The following is a 21,608-nucleotide window of genomic DNA, read 5'->3' as shown; positions in this document are numbered from 1 at the left end:
TGTGCCCCATTCTGGACTGTGATTGTATTCCTGGGTGTTATGAGGCTATGGCAATATTTCTTTCGTCTTTGTATAGGTGTGTTCTCACATTTCAGTTCGACTGTGTGATTGTGCACGTGTGCATGTTTGTGAGCTGAATGTGTGCGCGTGTATGTGTTATTACTTGCAAATATGTTCCTATATCTGACTTTGCCTGCATTTCTGAATGTGGATATGCTTCTGCTTGCATGTCCATGTGTTTATGTGATATTGTGGGCGTCCGTCTAGGTGTGGTTCTGTCTCTGTCTGATCATGAGGCTCTCTCTCCTGAAAAAGGACAAGTGAACTCTATGGCAGGTCACTGTGAACATATTGCTCTCAAAGGTACTTTTCGGCAACCAGGGAAAAATCAAAATATCAATATATGTACCTCCTGCACCCTGATTGCGGAACTGTTACGTCAGTTCATGGACCTAAGACAAATGAAAGAAAAACAGGGAAATATTCAATGAAAGGCAGAATTCCAGTTGTTTCTTCCATGTTTAACCAAGGAAGCGATACATACACTTTTTCCATGTTGGAGCTGTTTGTGTCCGTCCATAAATTTTGTCATAGACGGGATCATTCCGCGATACAATGCAGGAGCTGAATAGGACCATTCAGCCCATCGTGTCTGCTCTGTCATTTGATCATGAATGACCTGTTTCTCAATTCTATTCTCTGGCCCTCTCCCCACAACTTTTGATTCCCTTACCAACCAGGATCTCATATTTCACTATTTTTAAGACAAATGTTATGGACCAGACCCTCTAAAAGTATTTTAAGATGGTAGCCCCCAGACACTAACTTTTCTGTTGGGTTAATGCATGTGTAAAGTGGTTATTCCAGGTTTGATGGAGCAGCTAAACATTCATTGGCTTAAATAAAACAGAGTTTATAAACATGTATCGAATCAAACACAAACAAAAGAGAACAAACGGCTGAATCACTTCACTCATCTGAAAACCCAACAGACTGTCCCAACTTTATGAATGTTCAAAATTCCTCCAACAGCCTCCATATGCACTCAATGTCCAAACAGATAAAATCTAACGCCAGGTCTTGCAGGAGAGACGTCAGAGAGATATTCAGCATGGAACAACTTCTTCCTTGCAGATGTTCCTTTTACCAGCAGTTTAAAAATCTGACAACTTGCAAACACCAACCAAAACTAAAGCAGACCAGAGATAATCAGAGGTGGGAGAATTGGCCACTCCACTTTCATTGCAGATGATTTTACATTTGAAAGCCTTTTGGCCTGAGGCAGTTTCTGTTAGCTATCATGAAATTGGCTCTGCAACCCATCCAATCTCAACATCCTAGAACCATTGCATTTACAAACACATTAAGGAAAAAAACCAAGGACACACAACCTTGACAAAGGGGCAGCACCATCATGCACTCAATGTTTGACCTCCACAACACTCTGAAGCAATTATTTCCACAGATGAATCACCTGAAGAAATTAATTACAGTCTCAGTTCCAAACGTCGCCCCTTCACTCTGAGGCTGTGTCCTCCGGTATTAGTCATTCGACATGTGGAAACAGCTTACAAGCAGAAGTTGTAATGGGAGGACCCTTTACAAAAGGAAATACAATGCTGGTCTGAGGCTGTGAATGACAGTCTCTGGGACTGTTCGGAATTGGTGGACTGGACTGTGTTCAAGTACCCAGTGGAAATCCTGGATGAAGACAACACCAACATCGCAGACATCATGGGAAAATGCATGGAGGACTGCGGAGTGAAGAATTGAATCCAATGTTCCCCATGCGTAAACCTTCAGTGAATCAGGGAATCCACTCCCGACTGAAGACCAGATGAGCAACATTCAACTGGGAAGAGCCTGATTCATACAGAGAATCCAGTTCTGACCACTGCTGGGCCATTGGGGATGCCAAGAGGATGGACCAGACCACAAAAGAGGGCCATACAAACCAGACAGACTCCCGCAGCCTATGGCAAGGCCTAAAGAACATTATCGGATGTAAACTGAAGCAGAGAGAGATAGCAGACAAAGCACGTCCCTCGCTGAGGTGCTCAATGCTTTCGCTGCTCGATTAGAGCAGAATCCCAGTAGTGCAGTCACTCCTGCTCCAACAGCTTCAGGCACGCCTGGTCCATCGTTCACCACTGCACATGTCAGATCAGATTTCCTGAGAGTCAACCCAAGGAAAGCGACGGGCCTGGATGGAGTCCCTGGCCGTGCAATTAGATTCTGTACGGCCAAACTGGTGGAGGTACTCACCGAGATCTTTATCCTCTCCCCCCAACAAGCTGAAGACCCTCTCTTTTTCAAGAAGACCACCACCATCCCCGTACCTAAGAAAGCACATGCAATGTCCCAACTTGCCATTCCTCCTATTTTTGTGCCATCTGCAACTTTCGCCGCAGTGCATTCACTTTCTTCCTACAAGTCATTCACATACTCATTATTACATGTTTATGTATCTAATATACATTATGTATTGTCATATGTTGGACCGCTTTGTGTCTGTACAAATATCATTGTGCATTAGAGCTGATTGTGTTTACATGTAATATTATTGTGCATTTGAACTTAAATATTGGTTGTATTGGAGTTGTTCGAGTTCATAGCTATATATTGTTGCATATTAGAATTGCTCAAACTTATATGTAAATGTTGTTGTGTTATAGCTGTTTCTATTTTTACAACAATCCTGTATAAGCTAATGTTAAAGTTGTACTTTTCTTCTTCCAACCAGCGACACTGTCTCGGACCATGTGGGGCTGGTGCTGAGTTCCTCCAGCACTCTGGGATGAATCTGCAGTCCCAGCGTTGGCCAGCCGGGCGGCAGCACAGAGCAGCAGTGGTTCCTGTTGAGCGGCTGTGGGCAATGTTCAGGCAGGGATACTCAGTCTCTGATTATTGCAGAGGAAAAAAACACTTAATCTGGAATGGGGGGAGTGGATGGAGACATTAATTAAAGAGCCCTGGAGAAAGAGACAGGGTTAAACACAGTTAGAGAAAGCGTTAAAGATTGTAATAGGGAGAGATATCAGTATAGAATAATGGGTAGGGGAAAAGGTAGACAATAGGAGAGTAAAAGCGAAAAAGCTGGATACACGACAATTGATGGGGTTTAAAGACAGAAAGGATGAGGATTTAATAGAAAATAACAAAGGAAGAAGTGCATAAGGAGCAAGCGGGGTAATCCTGATTACAGGGGCACAAGGAGAGGGTTAGTGCAGGGAAATTTGGAGAGATTGTAATTTGGTCAGACAGATGGATCTCATTAAATATGATTTTCCTGAGTGGGACTGTTAATCTGGTACATATAGGGAGTCCTGGCTGACAGGATATAAACGGGAGTGTCAAGGGTTCTGCTCACTTTAGGAAACAGCTTTGTGCTTGCTGAGTGAATGTCATGTACTATGCAAGTATGAATGCAGAGTGACTTGATGAGGGGGAAACCACATTTGTGGGAATTGAGAGGAAATAATACAGAGTACTAAGGAGATTGTTCAATACAGGGGAGTAACGTGAGTGTTCAGCTAAGGGGAAAAGGAAGGAGAGACAAGAGAGAGTGATAGAAAAAGAACGAAATAGAGAGTAATGAAGAGAAAGTTGTATTCACTACAACAGAGACAGGGATAAATGCATGGGAACGGATAAGGTCAAGTCCAGAGGACGGAAGATTAAACGAAGAACAATAGTGAGAGTACTAATTAGAGAGTAACAGGGAGAATGTGGAATACAGAGTGAAGGTTTAAGCAGAGTGGCTGCAATGGAGAGTAATTGTAAATAGATTAAATGGAAAGTATGAGGAAAATAACGGGTAATAGAGAAACGATGAAATGCGGAATAACAGAGAGTAATAGTGTTTAGATGCAGAAGCGTTTGTTAAGTGTGTACAAGAAAATTTTCTTATTCAGTATGCGGACGGACCTACTAGAAAAGGTGCGAAACTTAACCTACTCTTGGGAAATAATGCAGGGTAAGTGACTGGTGTGTCAGTTGGGGAGCACTTTGGGGCCAGTGACTATAATTTTAATCGTTTTAAGATAGTGATGCAAGAGTCAAAAAGTTCTAAATTGGAGGAAGGCTAATTTTGATTGCATTAGGCAAGAACTTTCAAAAGCTGATGGAGGCAGACGTTCACAGGAACTGGTCGGATGGAAAATTGGAAGCCTTCAAAAATAAGGTAATGAGAGCCCAGAGACAGTATCTTCCTGTCAGGGTGAAAGGAACTGCTTGTAGGTACAGGGAATGCAGGATGACTAAAGAAATTGAGGGTTCAGAAACAGAATGAAGCATATGTCAGGTATAGACAGGATAGATCGAGTGAATCCTGAGAAGGGTATCAAGGCAGTAGGAGTATACTTAAGAGAGAAATCAGGAGGGCAGAAAGGGGACATGAGAACAGTTTGGCAACCAGAGTAAGGAGAATCCAAAGGAATTTCACAAATACATTAAGGACGAAAGGGTAACTAAGGAGAGAACAGAGCACCTCAAAGATCAGCACGGTGGCCTTTGGAGCCACAGGAGATGGGGGAGTTACGAAACGGGTATTTTCCATCTGTGTTTACTCTCGAAAATGACTTGGAACGTATAGAATGTTGGGAAATAGATAGTGACATCTTGCAAAAAGGTCGATAATACAGAGGAGGAAGTGCTGGAGGTCTCAAAACGCATAAAAGAATGTAAGTCCCCAAGACCGGATCAGGTGTCCACGAAAACTTTGTGGGAAGTGATTGCTGGGCCTCTTGCTCAGATGATTGCATCATCGATAGTCACAGGTGAGGTGGTGGAAGGCTGGAGTTTGGCAAACGTGGTGCCACTGTTGAAGAATGGCGGAAATGAAAAGCCAGGGAACTATAGACCAGTGAACCTGACGTCAGTGGTGGGCAAGTTTTTGGAAGATATCCTCAGGGACAGGACAAACATGTATTTGGAAAGGTGAGGACTGATTAGGGATAGTCAACATGTTTTTGTGCGAGGGAAATCATGTCTCACAAACATAATTGAGCTTTTTGAAGAAATATCAAAGTGGACTGATGATGGCAGATGATGATGGCTTTATCAATATGGATTTCAGGAAGGTAATGAGGTCAGCCAGCTGCACAACATGGGGCATGAGTTCCCTGACTGTGGCTGTTAATTGGACCGATCAGGGAAGCATCGCTGATGTCAACGGGTGAGTATCAGGGATAATGAAATGCTGACGGCATGGCTCAGTGACAGGCTTTTGTCAAAGTTTATGCACTTGTATCAAAAGCGTGCATAATGATAGGATGCCAGCTTTTGAGTCGATATTTCGCTCTCAAGTATTGTTTTCGTCAATGTGGACCAGGACCTCTGTGTCTTCACTTACCACACTATCCAACGCCTGCCTCTGTCCCACCTCAAGCCCATCCCACATCCAGGAAGGGCGAAAGTTGTTCTGGGATGTGCTTGACACTGGGAACTGTCGAGGCAACATACCATTCTGGATCTGTCAAGTCAGGACTGATGATTCTGAGTCAGACAGCCATTTTAGGTTTGCCCACTGCTGCCATTTCATTTTTAACACAGCACCGACACTGACTATATAAAAAAGGAAAAACAGAAAAATATACTGGGGAGTTGAGGATCGATGTCCTTTTGAGTGCAGCATTGAATGACCATAATGAAAGCAAGAGAGCAAGGCTTCAATGATGATGGAGTGAAATGACACAAACCAATGTTTGTACCTCAAATTTAGAGAGATCTGAGAGAAGTAAAATGTTCAAGAGAATAATGCCAATGGCAATCATTGAATGGACAGAAATGTTACTTTTTGGCTTTAGATTTATGACTAGGTTAAGCATCTATTAGTTTTTTGACGGCCTGAAATATTTCCACGATGGAAATGAAGGAACAATGTATCACATTCTCTACATTACATTACACAATCATTGTGGTGCTCATTCATTCACTGAACATGTCTTCCCTCTTTTCAGCGTTCCTATGTCATCCTTGTATTTTACTGTCCCACGTAACATTATGCTCGCCAACGTAACACATGATCGTATGATCTCTGTCATTGATAGAAATTTTCAATGGCTGTATCTCAAGTAATGCTCCTTGTGGACTTGCTAATACCAACCTGACAAACTGAGTATGGCATATTTTTCTTCTGCTCGCTGTTTTCTGTCCCTTATCAGTCTTCACACCAAGTCCCATTTCACCATCACTACAGGGCACGTAGACAATATTAACTACCGAACACACATTTCTGGAATTTGACATTTTTTGCAACCTTGTGTGTGCAAATTCCCCACTGGGCTTATCTGTCCATTTTCCTTCAAACTGTGTCATCGCATCATCAGCCAAATGTTTTAGGTTTCTTCACCATACATGTGGGTACCATTCGTGCCCATCTGCTGTTTTACAGATCATGTGTGCATCAGAGTCAGATCTCAGCTATCTCCAGGATAGTCTCATCATGGTATGAGGATCTCTATTGATTTGAGCTTACGTAACGGTTGAAGGTAGTTTTCCGTGAATATTTTACTTGTTTCAAACGTTGCCTTCATTGAAGAAGTTATATTTGATTGAGATGCTTTATCCATGCAAGGTCAGCAATGCTATTTCGATGTTGCATGTGTTAAAACCTGAAATGTGTCGTCTCCATTTCTCAAACAATATTTCTTCACGGTTCCAGCTGCTGTTAAACAGGGAAGCGACGTCACAGTGTTGAGGAGAAAGTTCTCAGAGAGCTACTTAACAACTAGAATTTAATTTCCAAATGGTCAAAGTCAAGGGCAAGATGACTTAAAAGGAGATTTCAAAGTGGGCTGTATGGTGTTGCTTTGCCAATGCTGGCATGTGGGGTGGCACAGTGGTTAGCTCTGCTGCCAGACAGTTCCAGGGATTGGGTCTGAGTGGGATGCCCTTTGCAGGGTCTGAGTCGATTCAAGGGGCCGATTGGCCTGCATGTACGCTGTCGGGATGTTATGAAATAACTCAATATGTGTTTTCCAATGTCTGCTATTGATCGATTGAGATTGGACTCATCCAATAAATCTCAGTTTGAAAAATATTCTGCCACAATTGGGAGTTCACTCACCGTCGTCACCTGGTCATTCAAATTCTTTAAGAAATGAATTGAATCACGTTGTAATGTTACAGTCACCCAGGCAATGTTAGCAAGTATAAAGGAAAGGCTTTGAGATTGAATCACATCGGAATTGAGTTCAGAGAGAATGCCTGCACAAAGAGCTTCATGCAGAAAATGATGTTTTATTTTCAGCATGTGCAATTCCGGGAGGGTGTCTTGCATAATTGATTTGCACAGCTGAATTTTTTAGAATCGGCCTGAAGATTCGCTTCAGTTTACTGCCACTGACAATGGTCCATCTGCATATTGTGATCACGCTCACACAGTGGCGGATGACTGATTTAGTTTTAAATTGCAGGGACGCTGCAGATTCCCCACTATCACAGATACCGGAGGAATTGCCTGGGATAGTGAACTTTCGTCTGCCCAGCTATTTATCTATTCTGGGAATCTCCATTTCAATTGAAGACTACCGTGGAATTGAGCAAAGCCATCATAATCGGAAAATTATAAACGATGATATTTTTATGTATAGATTTCAATAATATTTCGAGTGAGTTTGGTTCTGGCTATTGAGTAAATAAGCAATAAGCTTCTCTGTGCTTCTGAAGTTAATAGTTAACTTGTTGGTATTTATGTAATCACAAGAATTTGTTTTTCAAACTGCTTTTGAAGTTTGGCTCCAACATGGCATTAAAATGGACCCAAAGATTTATTTGTGAGTTCTGGAATCTGAGATTAGGAATAGTACCCTTACCTTTGAAACCTTTCGTTTCAATTTTATCAATTTTGTCATTTCTTTTAGTCCTTCGAATTTCCTGGAACTGACTGGATATGTAGATGTTTGCTCATTTGAAGTGAATGATAGATTTAATCAATCACTTTACTGAGGAGCCAACAGTTCGTGTTCACCGCAGACCAGAAATTTTGGTTTAAAATAAAGCTCTGCATAGATTACTTAAAGCTAAGTAAATTGACAATCATCTGTGTGGTAGATTCAGGAAGAGGTTTACTGTAGTACCAGTTTAATACTTGAAACCACAAGTCACTTAACCAAGATTGGTGTGATCATTGTACGAGGAATATTCTGTTTGTAATCGCACCCTTGCTATTGTTTTGTCCCACCTATAAAATACGTTTTCTTACTTTTCATTTATGCATTACTTTTAGATTGACGATTATCCATTGACTGCATGTTCATTGCCTTTGAATCTGTGTTGTACGTACATAGCTCGGTTATTCTATTGTATCACCATTTCATTTACAGTAAACTTTTGTCTTTTTGCTGAAGCAATATTTACAGCATTGGTTATATACAATTCAGGAAGAGACTCCTTTGATAAATCAAAATAAATAAGGTGGTGATATATCAAACTGGGGTCTGGGGTCTGGGGTCTGACTTGTTCTGTGTTTATATCAGCTGCTGTCAGAGCAGAGGTGAAGCTGTTAAACACATCGTCTAACTCGTGAGGAACTGATAAACTAATCCTATACTTTGATCACACTATGCTCCAACTTTACCCCTCCAGTTCCATTTATACGCTCAGTCCTGACCGGAAACCTGAACTAAGATATAGTGTCATGTGACCCCCATCGCCAAATTACTATCCCTTTACCCTACAACAGAGGCAACACAAAACAAATTCCCTCACCCCTGCCAGACGTGAAACACTGAAAATAATTTAGAAATTGGATCGCTCACAGCTGCCGTTTGTGCACAGTTCTGATCACCACCTTACCATCAAGACAGTCTTGCACTGAGAAGAATGTAGAAAAGATATACAAGAATATTGCTAATAATATGGAAATTACTGCAGCGTTGAGGAAAGCTGGAAAACTTTGGTTCATTTTCCCCAGAGGAGAAAGAGACAAAATGTGATTCATGTGTTCAAAAAACGAATGTCTTGAATGGAGACCTGTCAACCTGAACGAATGATTATTGAGCAGTGTACAAGAGGGATACGAATTGATTGTAGGGTTATAGGGGACATGAGGACTCCCCATTTCATCCAGAAGGTAGTGGTTTGTTTGGAATTCACTTCCCAGTTTTGGAGGAGTGGGGTGCTGTGGTTGGGTGACTGCTTCAGCTGCAACGTTCAACTCATTTAAAGGATAGCTGCATCTGCACTTGAAGTGATCTTCAAGGTACAATATGCTGTAAAGTGGGATTGGACAGTTACATAGATTATTCAATCGACCCAGATGTGAATGACCTTTTTCAATGCCGGGACTGATCTGAGCTTCTTTGGGATTTCAGAACGACTGAGGGGTGTTATCAATTTGACCATTAGGTTAATATTGCTTGCCTAGTTTCGGTATTTGCATTATAAATCGGTTTTAAAGAAATATTGTAGTTACCGCTGAGATGATCAGAACACACCAGGGAGTTAGACAGGTCGGATTTTTATTATATTATGTTTACCGTACTCAGATTAAAGCAGCCACGTCCACTAATTGCAATAAAGAAATGAATATCTTTTCTTCTTCATTATGTACTTTTTTCATAAAACGTCAACACGCGCATTGTAAAACTGACTTCAACAATGCAGCGAATTCATTAAAAAGATTACATTGCCCAATTTGAAATGTGCATTCTTTGCTGATTCAATGGACATTCAAAATTAGAATACTTGCGAAATATTATAAGGAGTTGTTGACTTTCCAAAACAAACCACGGGGGACTTGGTAAGTTTGCAAATCCGCAGTTTACCATCATAGAGAAGGCACATATAGTGTTTGATGCTTTGAATAATGAAACAAAACTTTGTCAGCTCTGTAAGCATTTTCCATCGAATAATTCCAACTTCTCAATTGCAACAAGTCACTTCTTTTGTAATACAGCGCCAGGAAAAACGTCGGTATACAAACAACATAGTGGATGAATGTCAACACTTTGAATCTCAACCCCATCTCTTGTTTGCACTGATAGGATCTTGTGCGAGGAGTAAACTGTGTTGATATTTTGTTTCCAGTGACCCATGTTTCGATGAAGATGATCTAATTAAGTGATTCCGGTAATATTATTTGTCTTTCCACAGATGCTGGCATACCTGCTGAGTTTCGCCATTTACTTCTGTTTCTGTTTCATGTTTACAGCATCCCCAATCTTTGCTTAATTTAATTCTCTTCCCAACCTGCCTCTCAGAAGCAATTCTTCGGATCATACAACCCGACCAGACAGAAGAGGTCCTTCAGTGCATCAAGTTTGTGTTTACAAAGCTGCACTAAATCAAGATTTGTCCCAAGTTTCAACACGATAATCCTCATCATGAATGTTGCAATACTTCAAGTGTTTATCCTATGAAAGTCCGAAGCACTGAACAGCAAGATCCCCTCACTCTCTGGTTGAAAGCCTTTTACTCCAATCTCCTGTAAACCTCTTACCTCTCATCGTAAAATTGACGACCACTTCTCATCTGTCAAATTCCTGTCCCCAATCCTGGAGTGAGCCGCATTGAAATGAGCCAGGCTCGGAGGTGTCCTGTTTGAACTTGATATCGGAATACTTCCAACTGACACAATTAGGTGCTAAGATCTTCCATTGCTCTCTGAGCAGACATGGATAATGTTTGAGCAGTAATTTCCGATTTCCAATTCACTTGCTGCCTCTTTCGTTAATTTCCTGGTGATTTTGGTTCTCGCCGGGGAAAGTGTGGCCTCTCCAACTGCACAATCGCTGCCTGTTGGCTGTGGCAATGTCGGGTCTCCTGTTCATTCTCACTAACATCATATTCCGTCGACTGATAAAAATTTACTTCCCAATATGTTTTCTGAACATTACATTTGCTTCCGAAAGCTCAGAGAAAATTTTGGGCAGACAAAGACTTGGCTGTGGTTCTAGCAACAACTGGCATTCTGCTCTGCCCCAAAAATAAAAATCCCTTCTATTTTCAGTTTCAATCTAGGAGGGTAGTTGACAACTTTCCATGGTACTGCCATGCAAACTTAAGTTAATTACTGATCCCAGGTGACTGGAGTTTAACCGATTTGATAACATTTCAACTCTTTTCATCCAATTCGTGTTAACTCTGTTGATGAGCAGTATGGCTGTCAGATACATTTTGGTGTCTAGTCGATTCCGCATGACACTGAGGGGCCTGTGTACGGCAGAGAGTCACAACGATGCAGAGATTGCGAGTCAGAGGAAGTCGGTGATTTCCCTCTTCACCATATCCGTTAGTTTCATCCTTCTATGGACAGTGTACGTTGCAAACAACTTATACTTCCGCATTAAAGGAGCAATTCGCAGAAGGTATGGCTCGCTCGTCATTTTTATGTACATCGGAGAAATGCTGAAGGATTTCAGCTGCAGTGACACGTTAATTTATGCAATGACTGTCCAATTTCCGAGCAAAGTTCGGAAACGCGGTGCAACAGCTGGTCACGAAAACTGTTCACTTCATGACTCTGCAAAACAACAAAGAGATGTTCAGACATGGCCAGAGTGTTCCCAGTGTAGGAATTGTTCATGTATGACCAGGATTCCATCAGTGCAATGATATGGATCTGACGATAGCACCAGCGGTGGATGGGAAGGGGGAAGCAGTATGGGTTACCAATCACTATGCTCAGGAACATGCCGTTATCCCTGATTGACTGACGGTTGGAGGCACACGGGGACACCAGACAATGAGCAGCAGCAGGCCTTTCATCCCTTCATACCTGGTTCACTCACTCTTCCAGAAAATCGCAGTTTATTCAATTGTAACATAATGATAATTGTCAGATTCTGATTTTTCTGCTCTCAATAAACAGGTTATTACAACTCGTGAAAGGCTCCATGTGCTGTTTATCCCCTCACTTGAATGGGTTAATACTTCTTGCATATTTGATTTTGAGAGAGTTCGATGAGTTCACTACCTGTCTACTCCCATCACAAGGATATTGCGTTCTCTCACTCCAGCTCTTTCAGACATTGTCTATGTCCCACTCACCCATGTCTTGCGCTCTTCCCCATATCTCAGATTCTCAATCAGTCTCTCTCTGTCTCTTGATGTCTGTCTCGCTCCGTGTCTCTACTGTCTGTTTTGCTCCGTTTGTCCCTCTCTCTATCTGTTTATCTGTCTGTCTGTCCACCTCCTTCTATGTCAAACTTTCTTTGTCACGCTGTCGATCTCATTCTCTGACTCTCCCTCTCTTTGCGCATGGTGTCATTTTCTGACATTCAACATGACAGACAATTGCTGTCTCAGTTTAGCACATGCTCGCTTGCATTAGCTCACAACCCTTCACTCCCTATATTCAGTGATTTTTTTTCTCCCCAGGAGGTGATTTTGGAAAATACAAAGCGTGCAGACACAACTGGCAGTACCTTGATCAAACAATCATTACATTTATCTAAGTGAATCTCCCTCCATCTCCTGAACATTAATAGTTTCCCTCTTTCTCTCTCTTTCCCCTACACCTGTGACAACAGTGTTCTACATGAAGTTCCCTTTCAGTTTTCGTGGATCATTTTATGTGTCTGTTGATTTTGATTCACTGCTTTTGTGGGAATGTTACTGTATGTGTGTCCCTGGTTTTTGTGCTTGGGTATGTCCCTGGGTGTGACAGTGCGTGCGATTCCACTTATGTGTGTTGCAATTATTTCATTTATTTTACATTACTGTGTTCATTTATTTGAATATGTTATTCAGTCTGCATGTGTCCGTGAATTTGAGTGTTATAATGTATCTGTTATTGTGCCTGTGTGATTGTAAATCTGTGTGTTTTGCACATGTGTGTTTGCTGTGTTCTGCCTGTGTGAATGCTGTTTGTTCAGCTTTCAGGGTTACACTGTTATGGCTGTACGACTGTGATTCTGTGTGTTACTGCCATATTGTCATGATGGTTCTGCGACTCCTTGTGTGTTTGTCATTGAGTTTAGGTGTATTATTGAGGGATTACGTGTGTCTTCTTACTTTGGCTGTGCTCCTGTTTACCACCGTGAATATGTTATTGAGATTGTGTTTGGCTGGCTTTGTGTGTGCTGAGATCTTTCTGTTCTCCAACCAGGATCTTTCTCTGCCTGTCTGTGGGTGCATCACTTTGTTTCTGAATGTCACTCTGTGCCTGTATGTATTTACGTTTGTGGTTCTGTAAAAACGCTTCCATGTGCTCATACATGTATCTCCAAATGTTTCAGTCAGTTCTTGCAGTTTGGTGTATAATGTCACTCACTCTGAATTTATGTCTATATGTGTGGACGTGGATTTGATTCTGTACCTGCGTACACATGTGTTCCCATGTCAAAGCATGACTGTTTTTTGTGAGTGTGTGTAGATTTGTTTCTATATCTCAATATGACTGCATTTCTGTGCGTGTGCATTCTGCCTGTCTATTGGTATGTTCCTATATCTCTCAGTATGCCTGTTTGTGTGGGTGTGTGTCTGTCTGTGTGGGTGTGGCTGCATTAATGTGTCAATGCATTGGTGTGATCCCAAACTGCAATCTGATTGTTTTGTTGTGTGTGTTTTTGAGGGTTTGAGAATGTTTCTGCAGTTGGTGTTTAAGGATGTTCCATCATTTCATTAGATTTTTTTTAAATGTGTAAGTGTGTTTGTGAGATTGGGTGTGTTCCTATTTCTGTTTGTCACCATGTTCCTCTATCTCACTTTGACTGTATTTCTGTGCGTGGGTGTGTTTGTGTGTCTCTGTGTTGGTGGGTGTGTGAGGATTTGGGTGTGGCTCCGTGGCCCTCACAGTGTGGATATATTTCTCGATCAGCATGAGATTCTCATGAAAAAATGCAAATGAACCATATAGCAGGACATGGTGCACAAATTGCCCACAGTGGTGCATTTCTGGGAATTTGTGAAAGATCCAAATATTATTAACTCTACTTCCTGAACCCTGAAAGCTGAATGGTTACTTCTGTTCAAACACCTGTGTTACGAACTGAACAAGACAGGGGAAGACTTTATAAAAAGCTGGATGTCAGCACTTTGTTGTATGTTTCAACCACACATGTAATATATAAATATTGTTTTATGTCAGCGCTGCTTGTGTCCATACATCAATATTTTTATGATGTTGGAGCATAATTAGGGCATTCAGCCCATCGAGTCAGCGGTACAATTTAATCATGAACGCTCTATTTCTCCATCCCATTTTCCTGCCTTATCTCCGCAGTCTTTGATCCCCAAACAAATAACAAATCCATATATCTCTGTCCTAAATACATTCAATGACCTGGTCTCCACAGGCGTCTGTGACGACGATTTCCATAGATTAACCACAGATAGACTGAAGAAATTCATTCTCATCTACATTCCAAGGTCTGAGCCAGTTTCCGCCGCTCCTAGTCTCTCCTATGTGTGGAAACAAACAGAAGTTGAAATGGGATAACACTTCACAAAGGCAGTACGATGCTGTTTCTGATGCGTTGGAAAACGGTTCCGAGATCTGATTGGATTTGGTGGACGAGACGTGTCCAAGTACGCAGCAGAAAACCTGGTTGAGTACACTACCACCGCCACAGACTTCAAAAGCAAAGATGTGGAGGATTGCTTGTCAAAGAAATCAATCTGAGAGTCCCCCAATCGTAGACCTTGGATAAACTAGGAAATCTACTCCCGACTGAAAGCCACGCAAGCAGCATTCGAGTCGCAATCCAGAACAGGGAAAGTGAAGATGACCTCCCCAAATTCATCAGGGATGGCAAAGGTGAGTATCAGACCAAGATAGAGGCCCAACCCTACAAAACAGAATCCAGCTACCTCTGGCAAGGCCTAATCAGTATTACGGGATGAAAACTGAAGCAGAGCAAGACAGCGGACGAAGACACATCACTCCCTGTACTGAAAGTGTGATACTGGGATCTGCTCCCTGTACTCCCAGTGAGATCTAAGCAGGGCCATTCAAAGCTGCAGCATAACCTCTTCGGCTTTATGATAGATGAGCTACTCCCGATTTCGAGAGCATTCATTGCCCTCTCCAGAGAGCAGTTAAGAGACCACCACATTGCTGTGGGTTGTGAGTCACATTTAGGCCAGACCAGGTAAAGATGGCAGTTTCCCTCCCGAAAGGCCGTGAACGAAACTTTACTTGTTGAATTATTTTTTTCCTCTTGGACATTGCTAAGGCAAAACGATTAATCAACGAGTTGACCATTTCCCTGCAGACATCGACAGAGTCCCCTGCTGGCTTCCTTTTCGTATGGTCTGATCTACCTGCTTACTTAGTGGGTCTGGTTTTACACTTATAAAGAGATATGCAAATTATTTTTGTAATACAGATAGATAAATATACAACTTTACAAAAGCAGTCTTTCCCTTTCATATCCAGAGAAACCTTACAGTTCTGAAATATCTATATCCATACACTAGCTTAAGATATGTTCGTGCTTGATGCGTATTCAATAGTATTTATGCACTTGAAATGCACAGCTTGTCGAACTAGAGTTGGGGCTGTTTTCCTTCTCACATGGTTCTGCTTCATTGTCTTAATGTTCTCTGGAGTGCATTTGGGAGCTCTCTGATTTCATTGGCTTCTTTTCTCCTTTGATGAGGAGGTGCTGATGTTGGACTGGAGTGGACAATGTCAGAAGTTACATGAAACCACGTTCTCGTCCAAAAAGTATAATTGGAATCACAAGATTTCGCGTGAGCTATGACAATTGAGTTAGTGATCCAGGACATGTCCGACTGCTGTGGCTTCGCAGTAGTTTGATGTAACAATGTAATTGGTATAATTTAAAATCAGCTTCTATTACAGGAAGGGTGTTACATGAGACAGCATTCGATATTTAAATATCCCCTTTTACATGGACCGGTCTCAAAAGCAAATCTACAGAAATTAAGTTTTTTATTCCATCTGAAGGCTTGTCGCAATATCTCATCAACAACCCCTCAATTATCAATCAAGGTGACGGCTTGCATATCTCTCTGAGTTGAATCAGTTTGACAGTGGATGCTGCAAGCTTGCTGGCTTAATATCTCAGTTCCACTGTCCAATTAACATTAGTTCAATGTGATCAATCAAATCAATTAGCTGGCGTACCTGGGCCTATCACACCAACACCACAGTCGACACCAGGATTTCTCTTACAGGTTCACAACGCTGCTGCCGTCGACACCAGTGATGCCATCTTCCTCCACCATCACCACAAATAGCACGAGAAGACAGTGATGAGGATGAGAATAAAGAAGATCAAAGGATATGACTGACCTGGTGCTGGAAATCGAATCGAGCAAACAGCATGAACATGGCCTGCTCTGCCACAAGGAACAGTATAGGTAACTGTACCAGGACGAGAACGTTTCAGCTGCAAGCTGACATGAGAGTGTCTGTGATTGGTTTCATTCAGATCCACTGACATCAAGCCAATGTTCGTCTTTTACCATTGCCTCCTGCTGGCCAGCAAGGGAAGGTGGAGTCTGAATGTGAAACTGCCAAGCCCACAAAACAAGGAGCTGGTCAAACCGATTAGACTGGTTGGAGAAGAGTGAAGGTCCAATTTGAGTCTTCCTCAAATATCCAGGAAACAGTCAAGGGGTGCATGAAGAGGATCATTCGTTTCAAATGTCTTCTTACAATACAGTAACATGGAAAACTGGCGAATGTACACCAGAGCATGCAGAACCAACCCCGCTGTCCTCAAAGGGGCACAATATCACGGAGGAAACCCAGGAGGTGAAGGGGCAGCAAGCCTTGCTCTTTTCTTTGGAAGCCTCTGAGCTTATCTCCCGGTCCAGGGTTCATAATGTATAATGGAATGAGACGTACTCACTTTTAATCCTCAGAAGGAACAAATGGAGATCTCTGTGCTCAGCCACCAGAAGGAGGAAGATGGCACGCTAACGTCATCCCAGTCTGACATCCTGAGGATGAACAATTGCTTTTATGCTGGACTCTATGATGCAAAGCCCACTGACACTGCGACCTCCCATTAGTTTCTGTCCGCGATCGTAGAGTTATGAGACGGCAGCACAAGAGAGAGGCTGCATCAGCTGTTATCTCTGGATGAACTGACCAAAGCCCTCCAATCCTTAAAAACGAGTAAATTTCCTAGAAGTGATGGCTCACCAGACAAGTTATGAGCAACTCTGTCAGATTTGTTTGGCGATTACCTGCTGGAAGTGAACGACAGCATGCTGCTGACAGGTAACTTGTGTGAATCCATAAGGGAAGTTATCACCCCTTCACCTACAATCACAATGTTTAGATGGATGACGAAGGACAAATTTTACGCTGACTGCAGATAACGGAAGTCTGACTGAAGTCATCGCCAAACTGATCAGGTCTTCATTGTGATACGTGATTCACACTGACCAAACTGTTCTGTATTGTGCAGAAAGACACCCGAGATCCTTGTGGATATGCTCACCTATGGGCAGGACAGGTCTGCTTCATCAAGCTGGACCAGGAAAAGGCCTTTGCCAAGATATCGCACACCGACATGTGGGATGTGCTCTCTAAAGCGATCTTTGGGAGGAAATCCGCACATGAATCCAACTGCTGCGCACCAACATCGGCAGTGCAGCTTTAATCAATGGGAGGCAATCAGAAATCTTCTGGATCAGATCGGATGGACTGCAAGTCCACAGCACGGACTACAAAATCTTCACCAGGGTGCTGTCCTCTCACCTGGCTTCCGTGTGGGCTCACATGATTCAGCCGGACCAGTCCTACATGGTCCCGGGCCAGAGGATACACGACAACGTCCACCTGGTCCAGGACCTGATTCATTTCAGTCGACAGGCTGGTCTGTCGAGTGCCTTCCTGTCTCTCGGCCAGAAGAAAGCGTTCGACAGGATTAATCACGAGTACCTGCTCGTGACTCTGCAGGCATTCGGGTTCGGGACTCGGTTCGTCGCCCTGATTCGAATTTTGTACACCGCCGCAGAGTGTCTGGTTAAAGTTAACTGGTCCCTGACGGGACCCCTTCGCTTCGGAAGAGTAGTACATCAAGGCTGCCCCCGTCCGGCCAGCTGTATTTCCTGTGCATGGAGCCTTTCCTGCGCCACTTGCAGAGGAGGTTGTCAGGGCTGGTTCTGCACGGCGCGCACGGGGGGGTGTCATCTCGGCCTACGCCGATGACATGCTCCACACTTTCACTGACCCGGCTGACCTGGGGAGGATGTGCGAGTGCCAGGCCATGTACTCAGCAGTATCTTCCACCAGGATCAACTGGGCCAAATGTTCCGGACTACTGGTCGGTCCGTGACGGGTGGACACACTGGCGGAGGAGTTACGAGGGTTCAGCTGGAGTGCCACCCATCTCCTCGACATGGGGGTCTACCTCAGCCCGGCTGAGGAATCCTGGCCAACCAACTGGCAGGAGCTGGAGGCCAATGTCTCAGCTCGCCTAGGCCGTTGGACAGTACTGCTCCGAGTGCTATCTTACAGGAGTCGAATGCTGGTCATAAACCAGCTGGTGTCTGCCATGATGTGGTACTGACTGGTCACTTTGTTCCCTCCTCCTGGCTTTGTGGCTGACATCCAGAAAACGTTGGTCGACTTCTTCTGTGACAAAAAGATGCACTGGGGCGCTGCTCAGGTCCTGAGTCTCCCTATTGAGGAGGGCGGTCAGTCGCTGGTGTGCATCCGCACCCAGGTCGCGATGTTCTGCCTTCAGAACTTGCAGCGATACCTTTACATCGAGCCTCCTCCTACGTGGTGCACCCTAGCGATGTATTTTTTTCCGCCAAGTGGGTAACCTCAACTACGACACATAGCTCCTGTTCTTCAACCGTGATGGTTTGGATGTTGCCCTCAAGACGCTGCCTGTCTTTGACCAGGACATGATCACTGCCTGGAATGGTGGAACTTCGCCGTGCCTCCCCTCCGGCAGAAATAGCGGATGTCGTCAGGGAGTCGTTGCACAGGAATCCACACCTCCGTACTCACGGGTTCGAGCAGCTGTCGGAGGGGAGGGCCATGGTGGTGAGGGTGAGCAGGGACGGAGATGTGCTGGGTGCCGGGTGCCTGGGCTGGACGCTGCCACAGGACACATCGGGCAGGGCAGCGGTAGACGTCCGGTACGTGGCCAGAGCCATCCGACGCCTTAAAACGGCTGTGCTTGGACCCGACGGAGTGCACTAATTGGAGGATGCTCACGTGTGCGATGGGATCCCGTCCGCGCTCACCCCATCCCGGACGGAATTTCACATTGGCCCCAAGATCCTGTACTTCCCACGGGACCCTGTGTCCCACAACCTGAGCCACCTCCTGAATTTTAATTATGTTCCCTTTCAGGGGTTAAATTGACGGTCCCTGGAAAGAGTGCTGCTGCACACCGTCCACCTCTTCTCCCTCATCCACCGTCCGAACACGCCTTGGCGTCCCCATTTGCCACCGTGTGGTGGGGATCCTCAGTGGAGGGCTCTCTTCGCGGGACTCCTCCCCCTTTCTCTCGGGGATCTGGGTTGGAGGGTGCTGCACGTAGTGGTCCCCTGAAATCACAGATTGCTGTGGTTCATGGACGCCAAACGCAACTGCTTGTTCTATGGCACTGTGGAGCCCGTGGACCACGTGTATATTGGGTGTGGGCGTTTGCACTCCCTTTTTGATTTTCTTAAAAACCTCCTCCTCTGCTTTTGGTTCCACTTCAGTCCGACACTCCTGATCTTCGGGCAACCGGTACGGAGGAGGGAGGGCAGGTCTGAAGACCTCCTCGTGGGTCTGCTCCTGGGCATGGCCAAACTAGCCATAAACAGTTCCAGGCAGCGGGCCGTGGAGGGGGTTGTTAGGGCCGACTGCCTGACCCTCTTCTGTGGTTACGTGAGGGCCCGGGTGTCGTTGGTGAAGGAGCACGCGGTGTCCACAAACACCATGGAGTTTTTTTCAAGGAGAGGTGGGCGCCCCAGGTGGTGGAGTGCATTATTTCACCCTCCAACTCTATTTTGATTTAATCTCTGCCCTCCCCTTCACTGTTTGATCACACAGCATTGCCCTTTGATGTGAAGGGCACTGCTTGTCACTGGCCACCCGGGTGGTTTCCTATCTTCCTAGTGGTGGAAATTTGAATAAAGATTTGTGCACCTTGTGTCTTTCACTGTGACTCCCACCTACACAAACAGCATGGGAGCTGGGGAAAAAATAAGCATTAGGGAAATAAAGTAAACTGGAGTGTCAGCGGTTTTGCAAAAAACGAAAGAAATAATAAATAAATAGGAGTGTCAAGGGTTCTGTTCACTCTGAGAGCTGGCTCTGAGGGACGTGGACCAGTGTCAAGAACTGTCCATGTGAGAATAAATGGTAATTTGGTGATGGGATACTGGCCTCTATGGAGTTGTTTCTTTCATACCTTATAACAAGAACTGCCTAATTCAAGCACTAATTAAAAAGAAAAAAAGAATAACCAGGGTTTCCTCCCCTTCACTGTTTGGTCACACAGCATTGCCCTTTGATGTGAAGGGCACTGCTTGTCACTGGCCACTCGGGTGTTTCTTTTCTTCCTGGTGGTGTAAACTGAATAAAGATTCGTGAACCTTGTGTAATTCACTGTGTCTCACACCTGTGCCCACACAACATGGGGGCTGGCGAAAAGTAAATACGACTGCAGTTCGGGCGAGGTTTAAGAAAAAAAAAAATAATTAATTAAAAATGGGAAAACTGGACTTCTGCTCACTCGGAACAAGCTTTGTGTTAACTGGGTCAATGTCATTACTCTGCAATTCAAACACGGTGTGACTTGATGACGGGTAAACAGCATTTGTGAAAGGGAAGAGGATTTAATGCAAAGTAATAAGGGTAGTGTTGATTACAGGGGAGTAGGGGTAGCATTACAGTAACAGGAAAGGGAGAGTGTTAGGACAGTGTAATAGAGAAGGGACAAAACCGAGAGTCATGAAAAGAGAGTTGAATACATGACAGCAGGAAGAGGGGTAAATACAGGTAAAAAGAGATGATTAAAGACAGGGTGGACAGGATAGATTAATGAGACAAGACTTCCATTTCACAATGCCATCCTGAGTCTGATTGCACCTCTGCGATGAATCATTCCTCATCTTCCTGTTTCCAATTTCAACCCCAGTGCCCGTCACCTGAGCTACAAGATTGTTAAACTACAAAAGGTGTCTATTCCTGTCTGGGAAACAGAACCATGGCCAAGCCATGGCTTACGAGGGGAGTTAGAGGTAGTATTCGATGAAAAAAGGAAGGGCTGTCAGGATTGGTGGCACTTTAAAAGTCAGCTTAGGAGGGTCAACTGTTTCATTCAGAAGGGGAAAATTGCATATGAGATTAAGGTTGCAGAGGGCATAACCACGTATAAGTTTCCATATAAGTGTCATAAAGAAAACAAAATGGTGAAATCTGACAGAAGACCCTTTTAGTCACAAGCAGGCAAATTTAAACGGGGGAGAATGGAAATTGCTGGCAAAGTAAATGAATTCTTTGAGTCACGGAGTCATAGAGACATACAGAACAGAAACAACCCTATTTTCCATGAAAGTCGAGAGTCCGTAAGAAACCTCACCAACGTCGACAGCTGCATTTGTGAGAGAATTCGTTCTGGGCTCCCAACAGCATAGTATGGGAACTGCTCCACCCAGGACCATAAGAAACTACACAAGGTTGAATGCACAGCCGAGTTCACCATGGAAATCAAGCTTCCATGCATGGA

This window comes from Chiloscyllium punctatum, chromosome 47 (genome assembly GCF_047496795.1).
Source record: "Chiloscyllium punctatum isolate Juve2018m chromosome 47, sChiPun1.3, whole genome shotgun sequence".
In the NCBI taxonomy this organism is placed as follows: Eukaryota; Metazoa; Chordata; class Chondrichthyes; order Orectolobiformes; family Hemiscylliidae; genus Chiloscyllium; species Chiloscyllium punctatum.
Note: the sequence above shows the minus strand (reverse complement) of the source record.